General features: G+C 49.2%; 1 long non-coding RNA gene across 1 annotated transcript in view; it reads left to right on the top strand.

Annotated features, from left to right (window-relative positions):
• Window positions 1-14,700, top strand: part of LOC123792575 (uncharacterized) — a 108,495-nt gene that overhangs the window by 17,666 nt on the left and 76,129 nt on the right. The gene's annotated exons all lie outside the window — the stretch shown is intronic.

The raw sequence follows: 14,700 nt of genomic DNA, 5'->3' as shown, positions 1-14,700 counted from the left end.
AATTTGAAAATAGTCACATTTACAATCTTTTATGGGCAGGGTTTTGTTTTGTTTTGTTTTGTTTTTAAACATGCTCCACACCCAGCATGGAGCCCAGCACGGGGCTTGAACTCATAACCCTGAGATTAAGACCTGAGCTGAGATCAAGAGTCGGACACTGAACTGACTGAGCCACACAGGTGCCCCATGGGCAGTGTTTTTCTTTTCTTTTTTTTTTTTTTTTGAGTCTTTTTGAAGAAATCCTCCCCTTTCATGAGATTTTAAAAAAGATATCCCCCTATATTTTCTTTCAATGTTTGGAAGTTTTGCATGTCACATTTTGGTCTTGAATTTACTACTGACTAGTATTTGTGATTGTGGGAGGTAAAAATCCAATTTTTTTCAATATGGGTAACCGATTACACCAACACCATGTACTGAAGAGACCATTCTATCTCCATGAATCTGTAATGCCAATGACAGGGGTAGAGTGGGGTATTTAGAGAGAAGGATAGGGAAGTTCTCTGATGAGGGAGGGAGCTGTGTGCATGAGGGAGTAAATGAACCATGCAGTTATCTGGGGGATTGCTTCCCTTCGGCAGAGGGAAAGCGAGTGCAAATGCCCTGTGGTAGAAGCCCTCAGTGTTGGAGGACCAGGAGGGAGGTCAGTGCAGTGGCAGAGTGATTTAGGAGGCGGGGATGAGAGGTGGCATTGACGTGCTTGTCGTAGCCAGATCATGAAGGAGCTTGTAGAACCTAGTGCTTTGGACTTTGCTCTAAATGTGATTGGCAGCCACAGGAGGGCTGTGAGCAGGGAATGGCATGACCAGATTTATGTTTTACGGTGATCACACTGGCCCCTGCATGGAGGTGAAGCTGCAAGGGGGCTGGTGATCAGTTAGAAGGCGAGAGGCAGTGGCAGCTTGGGTGGTGGTGGTAGGGACAGGAGGGGAGAAATGTCAGGTTCAGAGTATTCTTTGAAGTTCGAGTCAAGAGAATCTTCTGATGGATTGGATGTGGGGTGTGAGAGAAAGAGAGGAACAAGGTAAGACCTCCTCACCATTTCCTTCACTCTCTTATGAAGCTCCTGCTGGGTGTTTGTTAGAGCCTCTAAGTCCATCGACCATCTTAACTCATCTTTCCTCTTTTCCATCTCAGAATGTGCTCTGGCTACATTCTGGGTGAATTCTACAGTGCCTTCTTTCAATTACTAATTCCCTCTCTGTGCCCAGTTTTGGGGGGGACTGTTGAGTTTTAAATTAATTACTATGTTTTTCACTTCCATGGTTAAAAATTGATTTTCGTGTCTGCCTGTTTTGGTTTCTTTATTTTTTGGTGGTGGTTGTTCTTTTTGAAGTAGATATTGAGAGGTAAAGTGGGTGTGTCTACGTCTGCTCTCTACAGGTGGGCTTCCTGCAGGGATCCACAGGAGCTGGCCCCGTGTGCGTGTCAGCCAGTCCTGACAACAGCAAGGACTGGGTACCAGCCCTGTGCCCTCATGCCCCATCGTGCGCAGAGAGGGGGGCTGGCGCTTCCCCAGCCGTGAGTCCCTGCCACGGGGGCCGGGTTGTGGAGCTGCCAGCTCCGGGCTTGGATCTCCGTCTTGATCACTGGGGGGAGTGCTGGTGTGCGTTCCCACGGAGAACACAGCCAGGCTCTGTGCCATCATTCTGCTGTGGCATCCCAGCCTCTGATTGCTCCAGGAAGGGGCCGGTGCTTCCCTAGTCAACAACTTCAAAGCCCCTCGGTCTAAGAGTCCGGCTCCCTCTCCTAGAGTCTGATGTCTGGCTGTGCTAGACCTCTCTGTGCTGCCATCGGAGAAGAGGGCCATGGGGACCTGCACACGAGCTCCTCCTCCTCTCGGAGTCTCCCCCAGTGAGCACGGCTCCAGAGAGCCAGCTGCCTTGCTGCTCGACTATTTGCCCTTTTCAGCGGCTGACATCATGCCTTCATTTGTGTCTCAACCATCCCCAACATACTGATGTGTGCCTTTTAGTCTGTTTCCTCAAACTGATTTCACGTGGATTGGTTTATGTTCAGATTGTTGACGTTTGTGGCTGTTACACTTAGCATTTGATTTCTGCATGTGTTTTGTAATTTTGGATTTGCAGGCTCATTTGGAAGGGGAAGCTTTCGGGGTTTTCTCTTTCTCTTCCTATGTGTTTACCTCTAGGTCTAGAGGTGTTGTAGCTTCCTCTTGGCCTCCTGCAACCAGTCCTCATGCTGGTGGCAGGTGAACGGAGATAGTGGGGATAGCACCGTGGGCAGCCCGGCTCAGGTCCTGGAAGGAATGCTCTGTCCTCCAGCTGCCCAGGCCCACGGCTCCCAAGGAAGCTGGCACGGAGGCAGCACTTGGCAGCAGTTTTCTCCATCCTCCTTTCAGGATTGGAGGTAACCCCACCCAAAGTTGACTTGAAGCAGGGGAGCACTTTTAGTTCTTCTTTTGTTGTTGTTGTTGACAAAGCAAGGGAAAGAACCCATTTGGCTCCTAAGAGGATGCTGCCTAAAAGAGGAAGAAAGGGAGCTGGTCCCTTTGCAACTTCAAGTCTGTTAAGAATCCCCCCTGGTAGGTGACGCTCTAGGACAGGTTTCATAAGGAAGCGTCTCCCTCTAGTGGCCACATGGGTGTATTGCGAGATGCTTTCCTCCCCTGGTTCTTTGCTCTTCTGGGGGGTTTCCTTACAGCTCCAGAAGATCCACAAACTTGTGGGTGGGAGAGCTGTAGATTACAAAGCCCTCCATCTGCCTGGTGACTAAAGTGAACGGATTCTGTAGTGACTGATGAGAGCTCCCTTTCAGTTTCCATGTTTCTCAAAATTTTTCCCAGCCCAAATTTGCGAATGGTTTTACATATGTTAATTGGTAGTATTCCCAGAAACTCCAGAACTGTTGTTCTTCCTTACTAAGCAGCCCCTTTCGTGGTTTTCTCTGTCCATCTCTACTTGCTAAGTTTTTTAGCTGAGTTCTTTCAGTTGCTGTAAGCAGACTCTCCACACCAGTTGGTGGGAAGTTGGGATGATTTAGAGGAGTGTAGAGCAACAGGGGAGATGTCCTCAGAGCCTTCCATCTGGATGTGAGGTCACACTGGAGCAGGAGTCTGGGTTTTGCTCTGATTCTCCCCAGGAAGGTGGCCTGCCTTCTCTCATTCCTTCTTTGCTGCTGACCTGGCCCTGAGGTCCCCCTTGCCTTTCTCTGCACCCTCGCTTCTGCTTATTCACAGCTGTGGTTTACCCAGGGCTCATTGTGGTCCCCCCTGGGATCTTTCCACTCTCTCCACCTCATGGCATTTCAGTCTTAACATGTACCACCAACTGACTTACCTTCTTGGCATTTCCCAGTTCTGTTTCCTGAGACAGAAATCTAATTGACGCCACCATCCCCCTTTTTTGGTTCTTGGGCACATCAAAGGTCTCTGGCCAGCCTGCGAATTGGCCCTTAGGGGGTCTGCTTCCTTTGCAATCAGCTGGACAGGGGAGGGCGAGGTACAGAACAGAACTCCTTGGGGATGCTGCCTTTGTAGCAGGGGCCAAGGATGGGCATTTCCTTTAGAAGGGCGTGGCCATGGCACACCACAGGACTGTCCCATCCAGAAACTCCCCTGTGGCTGCTGTGAGGTGGAGCCCTGGTCTGGGCACTGAGTGATTTCGTCTGCTTTGCAGGGGGCTGGGAGCTCCCACACGATGGAAGTTTCAGGATAGCTCTTGGTGGGATTCATCTCCCATTTGTCCTGCTCTGTTTCATTGTGTGGTCAGTGTTGCAGAGGAGCACAGAGAGTGGCTTGTGTCAGTCCCTGAGGCGGGCATCATCACGACATACCTTGTGGGCAGGTTGATGGGTTGGCCGGTGAGGGGCGATGTCACAAGGGGGCAGAGGAGGCAGGGAATGGGGATGGCCCCATGCTGCTGGTTGATAGGGCACATCTGTTCAAATTTAGGAAAGGGTAACGCTTCCTCAGGACACTTCACTGACATCTTCCAGAAAGCTGTTGCAGGAACCAGTCAACGCCACGAGGAGGAGCAGAGGGTGAAAGAGGTCCTCAGGAGTTGTGCAGTGCAAAACTCGCCCCGCTGTTTGTGGCTGCCTTGCTGTGGCCACAGTGAGCGTCACCTGCATCTCAGCACCCTGGCAAGGATCTCACATGGCTGCGGAATAGGGGCCCCCGACACACAGGGAACACAGATACATAGGTTTGGGGATATAGAAAACTTTTGGGGGAAAAGTAGGAGAAAATGAACATTTATTGAGTACTTCCTATGTGTTCGGTGCAATGCTGTGTTGCATCATTGTTCATATTTTTGCATCATATTGGTGGTGTGGCTATCGTGATTCCTATCTTACAGCTAAGGAAACCGGGCTCAGAGGTTCAGCCAGGGCTGCTCCAAGTTGTGTATTTGTACTGTGTCAGCAGTGGCCATGCTGGTTGGAGGTGGGGCCAGTAAATCACTTGCCCAAGCCACACAGTGAGGGAGGGGCAGAGCCAGATTCAAACCTGGGTCTGAATAACTGCAGAACCTCTGGTCTTTCTGTTCAGAGACCCCATAGGAATAAAAAGCAACTGAATTTAGTTTTCTCTCCCTCCTTGGGAAAAGTTATACTCACATATTCTGAAATCAAGTGCAGGAAATATGGAATTTTATCCAAAATGACAGCAACGTCAGAAGGAACAGCGAGCATCTGTGTGTGACACCGACTACTGTCCTTGGTGCTGGGTGATCATCATGACACGGAGCCCACCGGCGGCTGTGCTGGGCTGGACTGTGCCCAGAACAGCATGACTCTAGCGTGTGATGGAGCCAATCTGAAAACTGGTTTGAGTTCTGAGTTAGAGGTTTTCTATCCCACAGAACTTTGGTTTTAATTGGCCTGGCATGAAACTCAGTATCTCAGTTTTTAGAGGCTCCTGGGCGGATTCCAGTGAGTGTTCCGGGTTGAGAAGCACCAGTCCAGTCCTTCATCATAGAAGAGGTCCCCTGAGAAGCCAAGTCCTTGCTCGGACTGCTCAGGTGGTTAGTGTGTGTTGGCTCCTATTGGATCCTCTGCTGTGCACCTCACAGGGGCAGGGAAGAGGTAGATGGCCTGTTTGAAGAAAGGAGAGGCCGTACTTGGCTCTTAGTGTAGGTGGTGCTGGAGGCACTTAATTATTCACCGGGAGTCTCAGTACCCACTCATAACCACTACATTAGATGAGGCTGATTGTCAGAGGCCATTGTCACTGCTGTGAGCTGAAACCAGATGTGACTCATGCCAGGAAATTGCCTGCTCTTGTGATTCGTTAGGGTGAAAGGCAAGGCCATTGTAAGAAAAACACCCAAGAGTACAGTGGCTTGAAGAATATCAAGATTTATTTCTCTCTCATTTAACAGTCTGTGGTGAGTGGATGGGCTTGTTTACCCCATCAAGATGTTCAGGAACCCGGTGTCACCTCAGGGCATTAGCCAGCTCTGCTCACTGAAGCTGGGATGCGAGCTCTTCTGGGTTCCAGAAAGAACATGGAGGAGCATGTGGAGGTATTTTAAGTGACACTTGTCGCTTTTGTTCATTTTCCAGGGCTGAGAACTTAGTCCTATGGAAGCAGTGGGGATGGGAAATGTAGTCCCTTCTTGGTAGCCAGTGGCCAGCTATAAATCTATCCCTATGAAAGGAGAAGGCAGATTTTGGTGGCCAAGAAGGGTCTCCACGGCAGCCCTCCAGGGAAGTTATTCCTGTAGCCCTCTCGCAACCACTCTTCCCATCAAGAAACATTTTTGAGCCAGGCAGGGGCCTGCATGTGACAAATGGTGGAGGTGGGCTAGAGAGAAGAGAGAGCCCGCGGTGCGGACTCTCACGAAGCGAAGGAGCACAGACTTCCGACTGATAGTTTTGAGGAGAGAATCCACTGGCATCTCCATGTGAACGGGAGCTTTGGTGGGATTGGGCCCCCAAGTTTTAACCTTTATTGAAAGAGAGTAAGAAGAATCTGGACTGAGCTTTTTAGCTCCCCTGAGCTGAGCTTCTGAGGTCCCCCACACGAGGTTATCTAAGAACAGAATCAGCCAGGCTTTGGGCAATGCGCCATTGTATGATATTATGAGGTGGTTTCACTTGAGCCCGTCTGGACTAGAGCGTCGTGGAAGTGGTGTCCCTGGAAGGGACGGGGTGTGGGAGGGAGCAATCCAGGGTGGATGTTGGTTATGGGAGGTAGGCCTTAGACCGGGTGAGGTACCATCTCTGACTCAGCCCAGAGCGTGGAGGTGAATGGCACATTTCTGATGGTGGGAGTTGAGAGGTGCCTGGGCATGAAGGTGGGCGGGCATGACATGGGAGACAAGTGGGTAAGGGGCTGCACTGGGGCCTAGGTAGGCCCCTTCTGTTCCTCCAGTCCTCTGGGAAATTCACGTAAATGTAGCCAGTCTCAAGCGTGCTGTGCAGTATTGAAGAAGGGTGGATCCCATAGTAAGGACTGCAGAGGACGCATTCAAACAGGACCCGTTCCCTGGTGGCCAGAGTGGTAGTTGTGGTTGTGGCCCTGGTTGGGGGGATGCTGTGCTTTGCAGAGCAGTGAGCCCCGGGGCCCCATGGTGGAGGCCCGGTGTGGAGGTCAGAGTGGAAGGTCTTCCACTTCAGGGGCCTCTATTCCACAGCCATGTGAGATCCTCGCCAGGGTGCGGAGATGCAGGTGACACTCACTGTGGCCACAGCAAGGCAGCCACAAACAGCGGGGCGAGTTTTGCACTGCACAACTCCTGAGGACCTCTTTCACCCTCTGCTCCTCCTCGTGGCGTTGACTGGTTCCTGCAACAGCTTTCTGGAAGATGTCAGTGAAGTGTCCTGAGGAAGCGTTACCCTTTCCTAAATTTGAACAGATGTGCCCTATCAACCAGCAGCATGGGGCCATCCCCATTCCCTGCCTCCTCTGCCCCCTTGTGACATCGCCCCTCACCGGCCAACCCATCAACCTGCCCACAAGGTATGTCGTGATGATGCCCGCCTCAGGGACTGACACAAGCCACTCTCTGTGCTCCTCTGCAACACTGACCACACAATGAAACAGAGCAGGACAAATGGGAGATGAATCCCACCAAGAGCTATCCTGAAACTTCCATCGTGTGGGAGCTCCCAGCCCCCTGCAAAGCAGACGAAATCACTCAGTGCCCAGACCAGGGCTCCACCTCACAGCAGCCACAGGGGAGTTTCTGGATGGGACAGTCCTGTGGTGTGCCATGGCCACGCCCTTCTAAAGGAAATGCCCATCCTCGGCCCCTCTCAGCGACCCCTGCAGGATGTGGGGCCAGGACATCCTGGCAGGTGGGTTTGTGGAGGCTTAGAACCTAAGCCTCCAGTGGTCACAGTTTGGTAATTGAAGTAAATATGAGCTGGCTTTGAAGTTACTGGTGAGGAGGTCTAGAACATTCTGGTTTGCTTTCACAACCTGCTCCCCCTTACGCCCTCAGCCTCTCATGGATTGTAAAAGTCATTCTTCTGTAGGTTTTCCACTTGTGTTTCTCAGTCTGTGTCTCTTTGTCTCTTCCTCCCTGCTTGTTCTCTCTGGGTCTCTGTTTCTGTCTCATTTCTCCTCATCCCCTTGCCTGTGGGCAGATGGTCGGTCAGTCACCTCATGCTTCCATTCTCTCTCTGGCTTCTCGGGGCTGTGCTACAGACCAGGCACCATTTCTCCTCGGGCAGCGGGGAGACTGTCTGCCTTTTCCTCTCATCGCTGGCTTCAGGAGGTCTCTGCAGGCCCCCACACCAGACAAGCTTCTGGCTCATGATGAAAAGGGGGTGCTCTGCTCTTCTGAGCTAATGCATCAGGGGCAGAGCCTGATGACTAAAGCCTGAAGTCCAGGGTCTCTGGGGCTGGCGCCCCCGGGCCGGTGATTGGAAACTTTGCTATTCAGAGCCAGCCCCTTTGTTCCTACATGTTGCTGATCTCTTGTTAGCCAGTCCGCGTTCATTGCTTTTCTGACAATTTTTCTGGCAAGCTATTTTTGCTGTAAAGGAGCCTGGGGTTGCTGCGGCCTGTGGAGGTGGTGTCACAAGCCCCAGCGGGTGCAATCATGGTGACCTGATGCAGAGCCCATGAGGCTCTACGCAGGGTAGCAGATAATGACGTTGAGTCACAAGGAGTTTGTTTTAAACAGTCAGGTTTAAGAAATGACAGTAGCCCGTGGCCAAGCCTTTCCTGGCGTGTCCTCCTCTTGGTGTGTGTGTTTTTAGCAGGCCACCCTTCCAGGGCAGGGGCCCCAGGAGGCAGGCACCTGCTTGCTGGACTAGCTGGCCTCTAGGTCTTTCCCAAGACCCTGTGGACACTGGCAGCACAGAGACTAGCACTGTGGTGTCACATCTTCCCAACCACACATCAGAACATTTGGGCGGGGGATTCAGTAACTCAGTCATCACAAATATCCACTAACCTCCTACCACATACCAGGCCTGGTGCTAAGGGCTGGGGACACAACCATGAATCTGTCACAGCTTCCACCTCAGAACAGCCCCCAGTCTGGCTGTGGGGACAGACCCACACGCATGCAATTAGACCCACACACAGGTGGTGAGCCCCAGTCACACATGGGGGAGTTTGAGCACAGGGGAGAGGTACTTAGCCCGGTGAGAGCCAGGGCGGGCTTCCTGGAGGAGGAACCAAGGGAATTGAGTCTAGAAGAATAAGCAGGTGTTGGCTAGGCCGGGCAAAGGGGAATTGGGGCAAAGGGAGAAGAAAGGTCAATTGTTTTCCTGCCTGCACCACCCAGTTTAATAGTAATGCAGTAGAAGCAAGCCATATGAAGAAGGGAAGATGAGAAAGCGCAGGCCTTCGGCTTTACAGACCCAAGTTTAGTCTCTTCTCCTTTGTATGAGGGTCTCATACTCAGTGTCCAGCTGCCCAGTGTCTGAGCTGTGTGTCCCCTTCATAGTTCCTCCCAGCAGTCATGGGAACCTGAAATTCCTGGGACTGCAGATGAGTGTATCCTGATAGTCCTTGCCTCACTCAGGGACTGTCTCAAATGTGGGCCCCTTGGTCCCCAGCGCAGTGCAGAGAGCCTGGTGGGTGCTCATCAAATCCTATCTTACAGCTGTGGGTTAGCCCCTGCCTGCCAGGGTGATCAGCGGGAACTCGGCAGTCAGAGGCAGCCACCAGTGCCATTATGTTTACAGCAGATCACTGGCCGGCCAAAAGATAAGGCTGCAGGGGCCTCCCTGTGTCAGCCACCGGCCTGAGGAGTCAGAGGCAAGCCCTTCCTGGGGAGGGACATCTCTGCTGGTTTCTACTGGAGGGGTGGAGCTGAGCCTCTAGAGGGTGAATTACAGCCTGGGCCAGTTTCTGTTTCCCAGTGCTCTGGGGACTAGCCCCGAGGGTCCATTTCCTTCCTCTGCTGCTGGCCTCAGCTTTTTCGGCAGATAATGGAAAGTCCGTGGGAGTCAGTGTGGTTTTACGAAAAGCAGCCTTGGAGACAGCTAGACCTGAATTTGAATCTCAGCTCTGCCACTTCAGCTGTGCAGCCTTGAACACGTCACTTCTCTGAACCTTGATTTCTTCAGCCATAAAATGGGGTTAGTCACATCAATTTTTTTTAATGGCTATTGTGAAGATCAAAGGATAATAAATCTAAAGCACATTCTTCAAACCTCTATCTCTCTGGACTGGTTGTAGTGGCTGCATTCCTTCATGAAACAATTACTGATTGTCTGTCTTTTGCTAAGCATTGTTCTGGGTTCTGGGGAAACAGTAATGAACAACATAACCTGCTTTCAAAAAGCTCATTTTATTCTGATAAGGAAGCTAGAAAATAAGTAAGTAAACCAATAAATAAACAGGATAATTTCAGATAATGATAAGAGCTACAAGGACAAGGAAGCAGGCTGGCATAGCAGAGAGGGATTTGGTGGGAGGCCTGAGAAAGCTTCAGGGAATGGGTGATATTTCAACCGAGATATGAAGGCTGAGAAGGAGTCTACCTTTTGCCAGGACCCGGGGAAGAGCATTCCAGGCAGAGACACAGCAAGAAGACGTGTGTTGAAGAGGGAGGGTGCCCGGTACATGCAGGGGAGAAAGAAGGTCCTTGTAGCTGAGCATCGCGAACCCTGAGGAGTGTGGTATGAGATGAATTGGTGAACTGGAGCTAAGTCCTCGCATGCTCCCAAACGCCGTGCCGAGGTGTCCCAGGGCCCTGCAGTGAATTCACAGGAGCTCCACGGGGTAGGTGAAATGGTTAAGGCAACACTTGACATCTGTTGGACTCCATGTAAACTACTAACTAGTCAGGATGGTTTGCAGTTTCACCATTAGATTGCTTTACATGCTTTTTGATGATGGCATACCTTCGTGAAGCTGGCTTTTTAGTGGTTGCTGTGATAAAAAGCAAACACCAGGGGAAAATCAATGTAGAATAGGAAATAAGGGTGGCAATGTCTCATCTGATTCCAAGGTTTGAGGTGCTGTGTGATACCCAACTAGCACACACATCTCATTAGTAAGTAGTTGCTTATTTAAAGATGCAATTAAAAATGTCATCCTCCCCCAATTTATATGTGTTTTTTTTAATGTCTATTCAGTTATTAGGACATAAATACTTATTACATTGTTTGGGTCTAACTTCTTAATGAACAGACCCTTAGGTATTTCTTCTGGCCCAGGGGGACTGTGAAAATAACTCCTGAGCCACGAAGGGCACTGTGAACAGAGAAGGTTGAAAACTGGACTAGGGATGCACTCTGAGGGAACTCTTTCTCATTTTAAGCTCTGGGCCTGATGTTAGGTATTTGTCTTCGCACAGACTCAGGAGTGTGTGTTTGTGTGTGTGGGGGCAACTGGAAAAGGTCCTGTAGGTTTTCTAAATCTGTGCATCCCCGAGCCCCGCCTGCAGGACCATTAGGATCACCCGCGGAAATTTGAAAAATAGTAGTTCACTGTCCTCAGCCCTGGATGTTCTAATTTAGTGTGTTTGACAGAGGAGTCTAAGTTAAAAAACCTGTGTTCTAAACCACATTCCTTTAGGCAGCCAGGATAGCTCAGATTTGGGGGTCCTGGCTGTTATCCGGTGTACCTGGGGGCCAACGTTTTGGCCCCGGGGCAATTGTGTGGCCTTTCCGGATCTCCTGGTGGGGAAGGGGTGCGGGCACATTGCCTCCCAGAACCCTAGGCGGGGTGGGTGCTGGCAGCACTCATCCCCACGTCCCTCCTGGGTGCACAACGGCAGTGACCCGAAAGGAGAACACTTCATCCACAGGAAGTCCCTGGGGGAATGTCTTCGACCTCCCAGGCCCAGTGATCACACACTTCCTCCAGCCAAGCTAGACCCGAGATGCCAGGAGACGGTTTTGGGGCGGGGTGGGAAGGGAGGATGGGGAATGGCTGGGTACGGCTGGGAGAGGGGTGGCCGAGAGGTGGCAGCAGCCGTCCGCCCGCCGCTGCCGCCGCAGAGCCTCCCAGCCGGGCGTGGACACGCCCGGGTGGTTCGGGGACGCACGGGTGGCTGGGGACGCGCGGGCGGCTCGGGGACGTACGGGCGCTTCGGGGACGCGGGTGGTTCGGGGACGCGCGGGCGGCTCGGGGACGTGCGGGCGCTTCGGGGACGCGGGTGGTTCGGGTACGCGCGGACGGCTCGGGGACGCGCAGGCAGTTCGGGGACGCACGGGCGGCGCCCGCTACCCGGGAGAGGAGGAGCCGCGGAGAGCGGAGACAGAATCGGGTGCTCTAGGCGGCGTGTTATGCCCCGGCTTGGTCTCTACACATGATTTGTGGGGGAACAAGAGGTTGAGTTAGGTTAACACCGAGATGAGCCAATATTGACGGTCTCAATATGGTGTGATGTGAAGATTTGGGGGGGGCGTGGCCGTCGTGGTGGGGGGAGGGAGGTTTAAAAATAGCTCCCTTGCTGGTGTCTAAAATTTCACTATTACAGGTGCATTCTCTTAACTATTGTTCTGCTCAAAGCTCTGGGAAGGAGCAGTGTGCATTAGACCTTGAACTCTTTTAGGGTAAATCAGTGACTTCATGTCACTTCTTTCCTGGCAAGAGAAGGGTTAGCTCAGAGTACTCAAGAAACAAAGAAGACAGAAGGCCCAGTGGTACTTCCTAATCAAACCTTAGAGACCAGGGCAGGCTCTGGGAAGGTCTCAGAACCATTGATGTTGGAGAAAAAGCAGACCCATATCCACTTAGTGAATGTTTTAGAGAGGATTAATGGGGTGCTAGCACAGTGTGATTAATCCAGCGCATTGGGTTACTATTATTATTATAATTATTATTTTGTGAAAGAGAAAGCACTTGTACTAATATTTTGATCTGTTATGAAATCAATCTCTCCACTCCCTTTCCTTCTTCCTTCCCTCTTTGAATTAGGGACACGATGTGGTATGTATGGAGTGATGAACTTTTAAACCAGAAATTCCAGGTGTGGACATCCCTCTCTGCCACCCCCCTTACGGGCTGTGTAATTCTGGGAAATAGTCTTTGGATTCTGGAAAAACAGGCCTCAGTGTTCTCATCTGGAACATGGGCAGAATGGTGCCTCTCTACGGTCGTTGTGAGCATCCAATTAGAGAGCGGATGAAAACACCTGGTGTAGGTGTTGACCTCAGGCCTGGGTGCTGTGTGTGTAACAACGGTACCTGGGGGCGCTTCCCCCTGGTGAATGTTTGTGTCTTTCTGGGTGCCACCAGCGACTCTGCTGAACAAGGCCGTCCAGACTGAGGACTGCCCCATCTTACACCGACACAAGACAGAGTGGGGCGACACTGACCTTGGGTAGAGAGGGCACCACCTTGATGCAGGATTCTGCATCTTTTCATGCCAGACTTCAGTGATCTTTTACCAGAAGAAATAGAAAATATCGGTCGGCAGTGACGTGTAAACATCATTGGAAGACTGGTTCTCCACAGGCTTCTTCAAAGAATTTAACATTTGTTTATTTTTATAACAAATTAAAATGCATCTTGTGTGTTGTCTGTCTAGAGGTCTTCAAACCAAATATCTTGAGGTAGGGGTGAAGTTTTATTTGTCTTTTTAAGGAAAGTCTCCTACTCTCCTATGTAATGTGTTTCTAAAAATACATGTGAACACCAATCAATATTTCTCTGTTTAGTCAAGAATAAAATGGTATTTTTAGGCTCACAACTGTGTAGGATATAGACTTTTGTATATTTTTATTTCTCTCTTTTGCCCCTTCCTACCTGAAATTTTATTAGGTAAATATAGGTTTGGGATCTGGGTTATTGTTAAATATTTTTTGTTGTTGTATGTCCCCTGGTTCCAGAGTATTTTTGACACATAGTCTTTCTTGTAACTGTATTTAAACAATTATTTTAGGCCCATCTCTATGTTTAATTGGTTTCACTGCTCACTGCTAGTCCTTTCATATTCTGATTTTCCCATTTTTGAGCTCCTAATTTTAATTCGTCACTTGTGCAGTTAGAATATATTTTAAAGTGATTTAAAGAATATGTGAGTGGCAGCCATTTCAAGCTCTTATGAATGTCTTTTTGTTGTCTCCTCTCAAAAACTAAAATTTACCTGTGAGCAAAACTCTTGAGTCTAAATCTTCTTCATGTCAGAACTGCAGACATTGCTCTATCATTGTGGAAGAGAAGACTAAGATCAGCATGATTTTTATTCCTTTATAGATATCTCCTTTTTTTTTTTTTTTGGTTTGGATGTATACGGAAAAACATTTTTTATTTGTTTGTAATTTAAAACCTTGTCAGGATATTTCTGGGTATGAGTCTCTCTTGGTTCCTTTTACCTGGAACCTGGTGAACCTATTTAATTCTTCCAGGTACCCCTCTTCCCATCCTTGTTTGGAAAGTTTTCTTTAATTATATCTTCGATACTTGCTTCTTTTTTGACCGTTCTGGATTTTTCTTTGGCAACATAATTCTTAGGCTGTATCCCTATTCCTGGTCTTCCATACCTATCATTTTCTCTTTAAATATCTCTATTTTTTGAATCTAAGATAGTACTGGTTGTAAGAAGCACTATTATTTTGTGTACAACTGAGGAAGAAAAAAAATGCTGCCAATTAAAAATATGACATAATGCCATAATTACAATCCTGTGAAATTGGTAAATTGATTGCACTAGGCCCTTTCCTGTTTTGAAATGTTTCATCTATTTTGGGGAATTTGGCAGTTTCTCCTACCTTCAATTGCATTGCTTGGCATGTGGCAGGCAGTCCATTTTGCATACATCTCTATTATAAAACATCACAACGTTCACATCACTTCAAGAGAACTTTTCTCTTGCTTAGGTCCTGTAAAGTACTTGGTTTTTCTTAAAAAAAAAAAAAGAAAGAAAGAAAGAAAAAAAAGGAGCAATTGTAACCATTGCTCCAATAACAGATATTTGCTTCAGTAATATCAAATTACCTCCTGCTGCTCTAATCCCATGCCTTTCTGTATACACAATAACTTCTCGTTTCAATGCCAAATCATAGTGTAATCTTTTAAAAGACATTTCAAATAGCAATTAAACTCATATGTAATCACAAGAATGTACATAACTCAAAGTGCTTACAACATGAACAGCTGAGACCCAAGTTTGCCCATGGCCAGGAGTTGCCAACCTCACCATGATAGCTCTCTGGTCCAAATGATTGTAAGATGCCACTGACTATAAGACTTAACCTGATTTCCAAAGTATTAACATGGAAAAATGGATGTCTTAGAATCAGTGAAACAGACAAGTTCAATTTTTTTGTTCCCTTCTCTGCATTTTTGAAAGCGTTTCTCGAGTTTGCCATCCATAATACT

The sequence above is a fragment of the Ursus americanus genome, chromosome 16 (genome assembly GCF_024610735.1).
Source record: "Ursus americanus isolate L20-20 chromosome 16, mUrsAme1.1.p, whole genome shotgun sequence".
Lineage (NCBI taxonomy): Eukaryota > Metazoa > Chordata > Mammalia > Carnivora > Ursidae > Ursus > Ursus americanus.
This window is presented reverse-complemented; position numbering and strand designations above follow the sequence as displayed.